Genomic DNA, 12,404 nt, shown 5'->3' on the forward strand with positions numbered 1-12,404 from the left:
GCTGTGGGAGTAAAAGTTGTACTCTGACTCTGGTCACTGTGACAGGAATTCACAGAATTCACAGAATCACTAGGTTGGAAGAGATCTCCAAGCTCATCAAGTCCAACCCATGCCCTAACACCTCAACTAAACCATGGCACCCAGTGTCACATCCAGTCTTTTCTTAAACACATCCAGGGATGGTGACTCCACTTTCCCAGGCAGACAATTCCAGTACTTGATCACTCTTTCAATAAAAAACGTTTTCCTAATATCCAGCCTATATTTCCCTTGGCACAGTTTGAGACTGTGTCCTCAGTTGCTACTGGAGAAAGAGACCAACCCCACCTGACCACAGCCACCTTTCAGGGAGTTGTAGAGAGTGATGAGGTCACCCCTGAGTCTCCTTTTCTCCAGACTAAACAACCCCAGCTCCCTCAGCTGCTCCTCACAGGGCTTGTGTTCCAAACCCCTCACCAGCCTCGTTGCCTCCTCTGGACACACTCAAGTGTCTCAAGGTCCTTCCTAAACTGAGGGGCCAGAACTGGACACAGCACTCAGGGTGTGACCTCACCCGTGCTGAGTACAGGGGAAGAATGATCTCCCTGCTCCTGCTGGCCACACTGCTCCTGACACAGGCCAGGATGCCAGTGGCCTTCTTGGCCACCAGGACACACTGCTGGCTCATGTTCAGCTGGCTGTGGGCCAGCACCCCCAGGTCCCTTTCTGCCTGGGCACTGTCCAGCCACACCAGCCCCAGCCTGTAACGCTGCAGGGGGTTATTGTGGCCAAAATGCAGGACTCAGCACTTGGACTTATTAAACTTCATCCCACTGGACCCTGCCCATCCATCCAACCGTTCCAGGTCTCTCTGCAGAGCCCTCCTACTTTCCAAGAGATCAGCACACACTCCCAGCTTAGTGTCATCTGCAAATTTACTAATGGAAGACTCAATACCCTCATCCATGTCATCAATAAAAATATTGAACAGAACTGGCCCCAGCACAGACCCCTGAGGGACACCTCTGGTGATGATCCCCAGTTGGATGCAGCACCATTCACCACTCTCTGGGCCAGTTCTTATCCCAGCACAGAGTGCTCCTGTCCAAGCTCTGAGCTGCAGCTTTTACAGGAGTGTGCTGTGGGAGACAGTGCCAAAGGCCTTGCTGGAGTCCAAATAGACAACATCCACAGCCTTTCCTGCATCCACCAGGCAGGTCACCTGGTCATAAAAGGAGACCAGGTTGGTCAAACACGACCTGCCCCTCCTAAACCCAGGCTGGCTGGGTCTGATACCCCGGCCATTCTGTAAGTGCTGTGTGATGACACTCAGTATAAACTGTTCCATTATCTTGCCAGGTACTGAGGTCAGGCTGACTGGCCTGTAATTACCAGGATCCTCCTTCCCACCCTTGTATTGAATGGCTGTCACATTGGCCAGCTTCCAGTCATCTGGAACCTCCCCAGTGAGCCAGGACTGTTGGTAAATGATGGAGAGCAGCTTCACAAACTCATCTGCCAGCTCCTTCATCATCCTGGGGTGGATTCCATCTGGTCCTATAGATTTATGAATATCCAAGCATCTCAGCAGTTCTCTGACTGCTTCCTCCTGGATAACAGGGGGACCATTCTACTCCCTGATACCTTCTGCCAACCCAGGAGGACAGTTGTCCTGAGGACAAGCCATCTTCCCACTTAAGACTGAGGCAAAGAAGGCATTAAGCACTTCCACCTTCTCATCCGTGGTTACCTCATCCAATAAAGAACAAAGGCTGGACTTACTGTTCCTTTTACCATTAATATATTAGTAAAAACATTTTTTATTATCTTTTACAGAACTTACCATTTTTAGTTCAGAGCTTTGGCCTCCCTAATTTTTTTCCTACATGCTCCAGCAGCCCCCTTAAATACTTGAGAGACTTGACCCTCCTTCCAAAGATGATACATCCTCCTTTTATTCCTAAGTTCCTTCAAGACCTCCTTGCCTATCCACGCTGGACGTTTACCTCATCGACTGGTCTTTCAGCACACAGGGACAGTGTGTTCCTGTGCCCTCAAGATCTCTGTTTTGAAACATGCCCACCTATCCTGGACTCCTGTGTTTTTTAAGGGCTGCTTCCCAAGGAACTCTCTGAATAAATCTCCTAAGTAGGCCAAAGTCTGCCCTCCAGAAGTCCAATGTAAAAGTCTTATTGATGTTTCTCCTGATTTCATCAAGAACTCTACAATTTCATGATCACTGTGCCCCAAGCAGACTCCAACCACCACATCTCCCACCTGCCCATCTCTATTTGTAAACAGGAAGTCTAACATAGTCCTTCCCTTGGTGGGCTCTCTCACCAGCTGTGCCTAAAAGTTATCCTCCTCACACTCTAAAAATTTCCTGGATTGCCTTTTTTCTGCTGTATTAAGTTCCCAGCAGATGTCTGGCGGGTTGAAGTCACCTACAAGAACAAGGCCTGATGATCCTGAAACAGCATCTAGCTGCTCAAAGAATGTTGTCCACCTCTTCTTCCTGAATGGGTGGACGATAACAGACTCCCAGTAGGATGTCAGCCTTGTTGGCCTTTTCCTTAATTCTTACCCAGAGGCATTCAACTTCATCATCACTAGTTTCAATACCTATGGTGTCAAAAGCCTCCCTAATATAAAGGGCCACCCCTCCACCTCTTCTCCCTTTCCTATCTCTTCTGAAGAGCTTGTAGCCATCCAGTGCAGTGCTCCATCCGTGTGAGTCATCCCACCCGTTTCTGTGATGGCAACTACATCATAGTTTTGCTGTCACACCATGGCCTCCAGCTCTTCTTGTTTGTCACCCATGCTGTGTGCATTGGTATACAGGCACCTCAGCTGGGCTACTGACTTCACCCCTAGCTCAAGCTTACCACCCTCGGGGCTGCTTCCAGACAGCTCAGCTGCATCCCCTTCCCCCTTCAAACCTAGTTTAAAGCCCTCTCAACAAAGTCTGCCAGTTCACGAGCTAAAAACCTTTTGCCTTTAACTGAGAGATGGATCTCATCTGGTTCCAGCAGGCCAGGTGCAATAAAAGTTGCCCCATGATCAAAGAATCCGAAATTTTGCCAATGACACCAACCCCTGAGCCACTTGTTAATGTGAGTTCTCCTATTCCTTTCACTGTTTATCTCAGCCACCAAAAGGACTGAGGAAAAGACTACCTGTGCCCCTGTTCTATAAACCACTTGACCCAGTGCCCTAAAGTCCTTTTAATTGCCCTGAAACTTCCCTTTTCAGTCTCATCACTGCCAGCCTGGAGTACCAGCAGTGGGTAATAATCAGAGGGCTGGATCAGCCCAGGAAGTCTCTCAGTGATGTCCCTTATCCAGGCCCCAGGGAGGCAGCACACCTCCCTGTGGGATGGGTCCAGTTGACATATGGGGTCCTCTGTTCCCCTCAGAAGGGAGTCACCCACCACGCCTACTCTTCTTTTCATTTTGATGTTGGAGGTCCATCTGACAGATGAATCATAATGGGGAGGCTCACTGGGCAAATAATTTTCTTCTAAATCATCTAAATCATCTGGCTAACTCTCTAGATCCAGGGCCTCATACCTATGCTGAAGTGGCACCTGGCTGGGTGATGGGGGCCAGGAGGAATTTTTATTACCTCCCTGAGCAGGGACCTGTTTCCACTCCCCTTCATCTACCAGGTCCCTTCTATTGCTGACAGTGGGAGGTTTGGGAGTCCTCTGACTCTTGCTGGACCTCCCTCAAAGATGGAAGGGCTGAACTCCACCAGTCTATTTCCCTTTCACTTTCTCTGATACTCCTTAGTCTTTCAACTTCCTCCCAAAGGTCAGCCACCAGTTCACCTGTTCACACCATAGGCAGGCTTCCTCCACAATGCCCCATGAAACCACTGATAAGCTCAAACACTCCAGTCAGGAATGAGTCTGTACAGACACATCCTTTTTGGAGGGTTCCACTTGGTTTCATACACTTGTACTAACTGCAAGTTTTGATAGTGTAAAAACCATTACTAACAGAAAACCCAAAACCAACCAGCCAACAGAAACACTGCAAACAACACACAGAGCAAACCTTACTAGCAAGAAAACCTGCAGCCCTGCCTGCTTGCCCTGCCTGTGTGAACTGCTGTGCCATGCTCACAAAGACGTGCCACGCTCCTGCTCTCCTGTTCCTGTTTGCTGTGCTCCCCAGAGGCCTCTTATAAGCAGCCACTCAACCAGGAAGGAAGCCCCACTTCGTTCCTGCCTGACTCACAAGTCAATGGAGTTCCATCCTGGCTTGCCCTCTGCATAACTAACTTTGTCAAATGTGAATTTCTCATGTGACATCTCCCATTCAGGAGCTGTTTGGACATGTTATTAAGTCTTATTAAAGCAAAAAAGGACTGGCAAGACAGGGAAATGAATGAGAAGAAAATGTACATCCTGTGTTTTCCAGTTCTCTGTTAGCTGCTAGTAGGAATGCAAATAGCCACATGCTGTTCAGTGATTAAGCAATACCCCAAACAGACAGATTTTACAGCCCACAACTTCTGTTTTAGGTTGTATCACTAAAGCAGACCTAAGATTTCAAGCAGCCACTGGTGCTCAGATGCTTGCTGCTGTTTCCACAGTTTGAACCATGCAGTTCAAGCCCCAGTCCTGGTGCCCAATTCTGCTGCCCTTTGCAGACAGACAACAGTGTGTGAAGGCACTGGCCCTTGCCTATCTGAGGCTACAGGTGCTGGAGATGTTGCACAGATTACCAAATATTATTTATTATTATATTTACAAGGAAGCAAAAGGCTAAATTCACAATGCTACACAAGAAAGCTATATAGATAAATTGGATGGTTGAATTTTGTAAGAAAGACAGATATTGACTTTAGTTATATGGATATGTGGTAGGCAAAATGGCTCAATAACTTTAACAATGGGTCTGTACAAATGCCATGTAGTCTTTCTTCATATTCTTTGACAGCCACAGACTGTGACCTTAGACTAAGAGTCAATAATAACATTTTCTGAGACCCTAGATGTTCTTGCATGTGATGCATCCATAAAGTTAAGTTTCAAGACCAGAGGAATTCTCAATGATCAGCTTCTGTGCTGTGATAGCAGCTATATGAAACTCAGCTAAGAAAGAGGGGCTCACTGTGCTTTCCTAATGTTTATAAACCTTTGGTTAGGGATACATCAACACTTTTCAGTTCTATATGTAAATAGCTGTAAAACTACTATTTGCAGAGGAGGGTGAACAATTCAGACTACTTGATATAAGCTTTGGAATTCCTTTGCCTATTTTCTGCTCCAGTTTTCACTATGGTCAATTGTGGAGGAAAAAGTGTCATTATTGCTACTATTGTTGTTTGGCCATCACTGTGAAAAAACAAGTCAGCAGCATAATTTCTTATATTTGTGGTGGTGCTTCAACACTCCAGCATTCACCAGAAGGTGCAATAATGGGCATTGACAGCAGAGAACCTGAAGATTTGGCTGCCAAATCACATCACTGGAGTAATGGAAATGAGCAGAGGAAATGACTACTTTTTACAGCGACAATTTGTTTTTTTTTTTTTTTACCAGCCTTATATTTTTTGGTAGAAAAATATCTTTTTAGATGAGAAATTATAGCCTGGAGAAAACATCTGCTAGTAAGTTGATTAATTAAAAATTACATTCCCTGAAAGCAACTGTTGTGTCAATCAGTCTGGAAATGAGAGAATATAGAAAGTATGGCTGAAAGGCTGGGGGATATAATAAATGGTAGATATAACTGATGGTAGTAAAGGTTTCTGAAAGGCCTGGATTTACTTGAACAAGTCATGGTGTAGCAATAGGCCAAAAAATCTGAGGTTCTTCAGTCTTGATAACTTAAGGAAATTTAATTCATTAAGATACAAACTACTTAAAGCTATCGTTGGTATACAGGTGTGCAGTCAGCTGCCTGCCAGATATGAAGACAGACACCACGGACGGGTGTATTATATTCCCCTGCGAAGTGCAACATTCCCTGGGTCTCATTGAAAGAGCCATGGCAGAAGCTTTAAATCTTGCCACTTGTCCTGTGCTTTCTCAGGTAACCTCTGGGGACTGCAGCTTTTCCCAGATGTGAGAAACCGAAGTGCCATTCCCAGGCCCCTGCCTGCAGGTGGAAGAAGCATGGAGAGCCCTAAGTCCCATAGAGAGGTCCCATAGTGGAGCATTCTCCTGCCTCTGCCTCCAAGTGTGCCAAGCTCCAAGCCCTAACTGCACACTTGATATTCCACAGTTGGTTTAGGGGAACCTAAAAAAGTCACTTGAAATTGCACTTTCTGTGTGGAGTCAGCCCCGGAGATCTGTGTTTCACACCTTCTTGGGCACCAAGTTGCAGAGTGTGATAATAACACAGCCAACGCTGTCATCGTGCTTGTGTCTTTAATGGCATGCTTGGGCAGCAGCTCAGGAGCTGCAATTTTTCGTCAAGTGCCTTAGTAATTAAGAAATAATAATGCTGGAAGATTAATGGCTCATGACGTCAATAATAGTTGGATTCTCTTTTCAGACCTTTCCCAGGCTGCTGCTGAATGGCTGAGGGCCACTGAAGCCCCAAAACAGGCTGTGTGTAGTCATACTGTGATGAACCAAAGATCTGCATGTTCTCTCTCATCTTTCTCTCATGATAGTTTATTGGATTCTTCCTGTCTATTTGGTTCTTTCTGTCTGTAACTAGGTGGATAAATAGTTTTATGTGTGGAAACCCCTCACACACTTTCCCACCTGTCAGGGGATACCCACCCTACTCTGTGAGGAGGAAAGTACACCTACAGCCTCCCTGAAGAATTCAGATTTGCAGTAGCAAAACAGCTCATAGATTTGCTGCTTCAAGGTCCTATTTGCCATCTTTAAATTCCTTGAGCAGGAAAGTGCCTGGAGAGCCTGGTTTTTATTCAGCTTCACAGTACAGTGTTTGGCCTCAATTACCAGTTATGTGACCCAAACCCCTTTTGTTACAAAAGTAAAATCTCAGTTTAGTAACATGACCCCCTTTCAGCTTGTCAAAGAAAGATATATAATCACAAGATAATTAAACTTGTACAGAACAAGCTCTTGAAAAAGAATATACAAATATAGGAAGGATGGTCCTATAACATCTTAATATAATTTGAATTAAAGCAATTGTTTCAATTCAATAAAACAATAACTTGTTATCTTTAAAACATAATCTAAAATTAAAATACTAGAAACCAAAATGAGATTGTCTCCTTATTACAAGTAATCCTTGATGAATTCCATGACATAGAAACATACTTTTATTTAAATCATGGGAAAGAAACAATGTGTTTATACACATGGTCTACGGTGAAAAAGGAGTAGAAAATGGTCTAACAAGGATCTATCCTCTGATGCAGAATTAAACCTACAGATTTATACTGAAGCCTAACAGCCAGTTGTTCAGAGGAATTATTACAGGCTGCCCCATAGTGTAAGATACAGCCCTGAGCCTGGGAAAACCCATTTACATGAAAGACAATGGAAATGCTAAACTAGGAATTTATTATCTGCTGCTTTTCTTTCCCCTCTTTCTTACAGTGGAAAACAGAATATTAGCACAATATAGGAGAACAAATTGAAAAGGGCCAGACAGAAAAACCTATTTCCAGCTGTTCTAACAACACTAATTTACTCACTCGTCTGCTTGGCTCCCTTTAAATGGAACATTCAGCATTACTTTTGAGCATGACATAACCACGCTCTGTGTCTGTGTACGTGTGCATGTGCACGTGGAGAGGGCAGCATCACACTGCAATTTCTCCTTTTTTTTGCGGCTGGAGCATAACATTTCCTTTTAAGTAGATTTTCTTGCACTTAATTTGTTGGATTAGCATAACTAAAATGGTGATCATAGTACAGAAAAACATTGTGTCTCTGTCTTCTTTTCTTTATTGGCTTGCCCTCTGATGGTATTGTATTTCACTGCCTGCCAGCTGGGTGACAGACTGCCTGATGAAAATTTATCATGTTGCCTTCCATGGTGGACACAAAGATGTGTCATGAGGAAAGTATCCATGATGTCATAGTTTTAGCCTCTAGTGGACATACAACACAAAAGATAAAATCTATAATACAGCTATTTTTCTGTGCAAATTTCCTTGCTCCTGCTGGTGGCTGGCATTGTTATATTTATTAATTTTCTTCCATTAAAACATGTTACTCTACTAATAATAATTAAATCATATTATTTTCTTAAAATAATAATTTTCTCTGTTTCGTGGGTCTTCATATTCAAATACTGGTTTTTGTTTTTTTTTCTGGAAGCCCTGAAATAACGTGCTGCTTTCTGCTTGTTAAATAGACATATCACCCAAATCAGTTCATGTTCACAATAGTGCTAGATCTCTTTGTGAATCTGAATACATCAGAAGACAAAATTTTGCTCCCAATTATTTTTTTAGATTTTTTTTTAAAGTAACACAGATAATTCTACCATTCAAAAATTTAGACCCATGAAGATGTCTGTTGTCGCTCAAGGCAGTTTGAATTTTGGAATGTCAAAATATTGACTATTGAAATATATATGTAGTCTTTGCATAATTTCAGGTAAGAGAATTCCTTCTGGCATTTGACTCCATGTGGTAAAAATAGATTTCTCAACCCAAAAACCCAAATAAAACTCTTGGGTTTCTTAAAGGCAGATCAATATTATCCTTGAAGAGAAGGGATGTTCTAAACTCAGGGTATGTCCTTAAAGCTTCATTGGTTTCTTAAGCTGGTATAATTGTGACAAACCCTATTGACTCAAGAAGATTAAATTGTTATGCAATAAATATGCACTCCAGACCTTTACAGCATCACAGACATTTTCCCCTCGTGCAAAGACTGCTGTTTCCTGCACAGAGCAGTCAACAAGATACCTGACAACTGGGACAGAAAAGTTCTGCTGTAAATTTAACCAGTTCATCTCAGGAATATCTTCCTTACCACTACCATTTAGACTGTTCTGATCCTGGGGATTTTTTTTCTGTAAAATGTGTCCTGCTGAATTTAGTTGACTGTTACTTTCAGGCTATTATTTTGGCTGTGAAGCTGCTACTTTGAGGAAACCAGGTTCCAGTCCCAGGGTTCCAGCTTGTTGTGGATGTTTGAGGAAGCACTGTGCTCCAGACTCCACATGACCATATCTCACACACACTATGGTCTCAGACACAGAAAATTATATTTTTATACTGTTAAAGAGAAAATGATATCTAACTCTGAGGCAGTAATCGATTAAAAAAAACCCTAATACATGGTACTTCTTTTTGTAATCCGTGCTATTCCTTTTCACCCTTTATCTAAAGCTACCAATTTTGTTTTGATTTTGCTGAAAGCACCAAACTTTCATAAACATTCAGGAAAAAAATCGTTTCACCTTAAGTGTGCACAATGCTGCACCTAATGTCAATTGTTATGCCTGGGTATAGTCACATATGTATCTCAGTATGGGCCTCTCGTTCTTTAGCTGCATGAAGTGAATTTTAATTAATTGTAGTAAGGATGCGCATGACAATATGACAAAATTTGCAGCTTGTTTTACATCAAACAAGCTATTCTCTTTTGCCTCTTGTATAATGGATTGTCTGCACACAAAAGATTTTTAAAAAAGCTGGTCAAGGGTTTAGTGCTGTTGAGCTACCATTTGGCATGCCCATTAAAATTACTGCACAAAGCAGACAACAATGCAGACTCAAGCCCCGAATCTTGTGTTAACTTGACTGCATAAATGGGTCTCAAGTTTAAAAACAGTTGAACAAAAGAGCCACCATGGAGTGATTAAGACTTATTTGGGTGCTGGGAGTGCACAGCTGCTGCAGGGAGGAGGGAGAGAGACAGTACACATCCTCAGGGCTCGCCTGTGCTTGGCACAGGTCCCAGCTGCAAGGGAAGCAACCGAGCAACTGTGCAACCTTTGTGCTCCTTCGCTTCTTCAGGGCTGTCCCAATCCCCCCAATCCCCCAGCACGAACAGGACCAGTCCCACAGGGGATCACTCAGCAAAGGGTCTGCCAGGCTGCAGCAGTGCTCTGGTTAAGTGTGATCCCCCGCCACACCACACTCCAGATCTGTTCAGTTCTCCTGCAGGCACATCTCTGCTCCTTTTGTGTCATTGCCGAAGGGCAAGGGGATAGAAGCCAGCTGGGGAGTGGTTTGCCGACTTACCAATAAAATTTATTTCTTCAGCACATGAACTTGAATGCTCAGAACTGTTTGCAGAGAAAAAAAAAAAGCCTTTGCTTGCTTTGATATCAACAACAATACAGGGGTGACATAGCTTCCAGCAGAAAGACGTCTCTTCCTACATTACTGACTCTGATGTCTTGCTTCCTATGTAACTGATTATCCCAAACTGCTCATGTTTGCTAATGACTTTAGGAGCCTCTTGAGAAGGAAGCTCAGCACAGAAGAAACTAAAAATGAAACCATCATACAGCAATATTAACAAAGAAATGAAACATTTCTTCATGACTGTTTTAAAAAAGACCACCTATAGTGGAAAAATGCCTTCTTCCAGAGAGAAGGCAGCACAGGATTGGAACCAAAACAGGTAAAGTCAGGGACCATTTACATGTTCAGTACTACAGTTTTATCAAAAAGCTAACAAATTACTTCTTTTTTTTAATGTCACCAGGCAATTTTCTAATAGCACATTTTATTCAAATGTTCTCCTTTAATAGAGCAAAGGATGGACAGGTCCTCTGTCCTCAAAACAAAGTGGTATAGGGATTCAAACTGTGTTAAGTTGATTTTTACTTTTTGTCTTTGGGATGAATAAGCTAATCAGCCCAAGACACTTTCTTTTTTCTCTCCTTTAACTTACACTTTTGCTAAATTCTCCACTTCTTTGGGATATAGATGATTTAGCACTATCACAATGTAAATGTCACAATCACAGAGATGTATCATAGTTTTGTTGAGTTTAAGAGAAATCTTAAACTTAACAAATTTAAAAAATATTCTTAGTGGCATAGTCCCATAAGACTGAATAGAAACATTTGAAGGTCGGCAACTCTACATCCTTAAGGCCTTTTCTCACACTATTAGCTTGATGCTTTTGAAAATGTATTTATGCTGTTAATGCATGACCAGTACAGTAGGCATGTGCATGAGACTTACAAACAACATAAAGTAAATCCAGAATTTTGTTGAACTTCCCGTGTAACCTGATATATGCACAGTATGAGTCTTGGAGCTACTGATTGAGGCTGTTAGTTAACAAAAAAATTCAGTCTTAAGCTCAACATAGAAAGCTCACTGAGTCAGGTCCTGAAATTTATTTCTTTTCATCAAAAGCATTATATGATAGTTGTGCCAAAGAACTCATTCTTGCTAACTCTGATGGCTGACATCGGCATTTGAGTCCATTTCTCTTTTCAAATAACAATGCCTTGTTGTGTGTCCTTGTACCAAAAGGTCTTGTAAACTCATTGCTAAAAGAAACTAACATAAAGATATGTTAGTCAAAACTGAGTAATAAATTATGCTCTAAGTTGCAAACTCAAAACTTGCCTGGCCAAGCAACCTGATTTAACTTTGAAGGGAACCCTGGGCTGTAGGCTGTAAAAAATGACCTCCAAGGATTTTTCCATGTCTATTTGAAATCCAATTAATGACACAATATTTTGCTTACTCTTTATCTTCCTTTCTCTGCATTTTACTAGCCCAGTAAGTCTAGCAGAATGAGCATATACACAATTATGTGGTTGGAATAAACTTCATATATATATAATTTCTGTTTTCTCTCTCCTTTAGAACAGCATGTTTAGTGCAAAATCTTAACAACTAACAAGAGACATAAATGTCCTTATGGTGCACGTCTGTGGTTTAGGAGTGGTACTCCCCAGTTCAATGTCCCCACTGGGACTCTCTCAAGCCACATTGCCATTCACTTCCCCAATTCCCCCTTCCCCTCCTGCTTCCCACTCCAGCAGGATGGAGAGGAGAATCAGAGGCACAAAAGATTTAAGTCGGGTTGAGGTAAGAACAATTTACTGGAAACAGCAATAAGATAAGAAAAGGAACAGTAACAACAACAACATTAATAACAAAATGTATAAGACAAAGAAATAATTAACATGGAAAGCCCACGAGGAATCCCAAACATGCTTTTTCCCAGCCAGAAATCTCACTCTTCTTGGAAGAAAGAATCCCTTTGCCAGCCCCCCGGTGGTGATCTGAGGTACCTGGTGGAACATTAGGTTCTGGCCACTCCCCCTCTTGGCTATTGCCAAAGATTAACCCTGTCCTTGTCCAAAACCAGGACAATCACCTGCACTGCCTACCAGAAAAAACACACAGGCAGAACACCTCTGAAACAACTCACCGCAGATCTTTGTTAAAATTTGGTTAAATGGCGGCATTGGGCATCTTCAAGTGAAATCTGCTTATACATGTGTGCATCTGCGAATGAGTACAGCTATGCACATTCACCCATCGTTCACCTA

The sequence above is a fragment of the Sturnus vulgaris genome, chromosome Z (assembly GCF_052056855.1).
Source record: "Sturnus vulgaris isolate bStuVul1 chromosome Z, bStuVul1.hap1, whole genome shotgun sequence".
NCBI lineage: Eukaryota > Metazoa > Chordata > Aves > Passeriformes > Sturnidae > Sturnus > Sturnus vulgaris.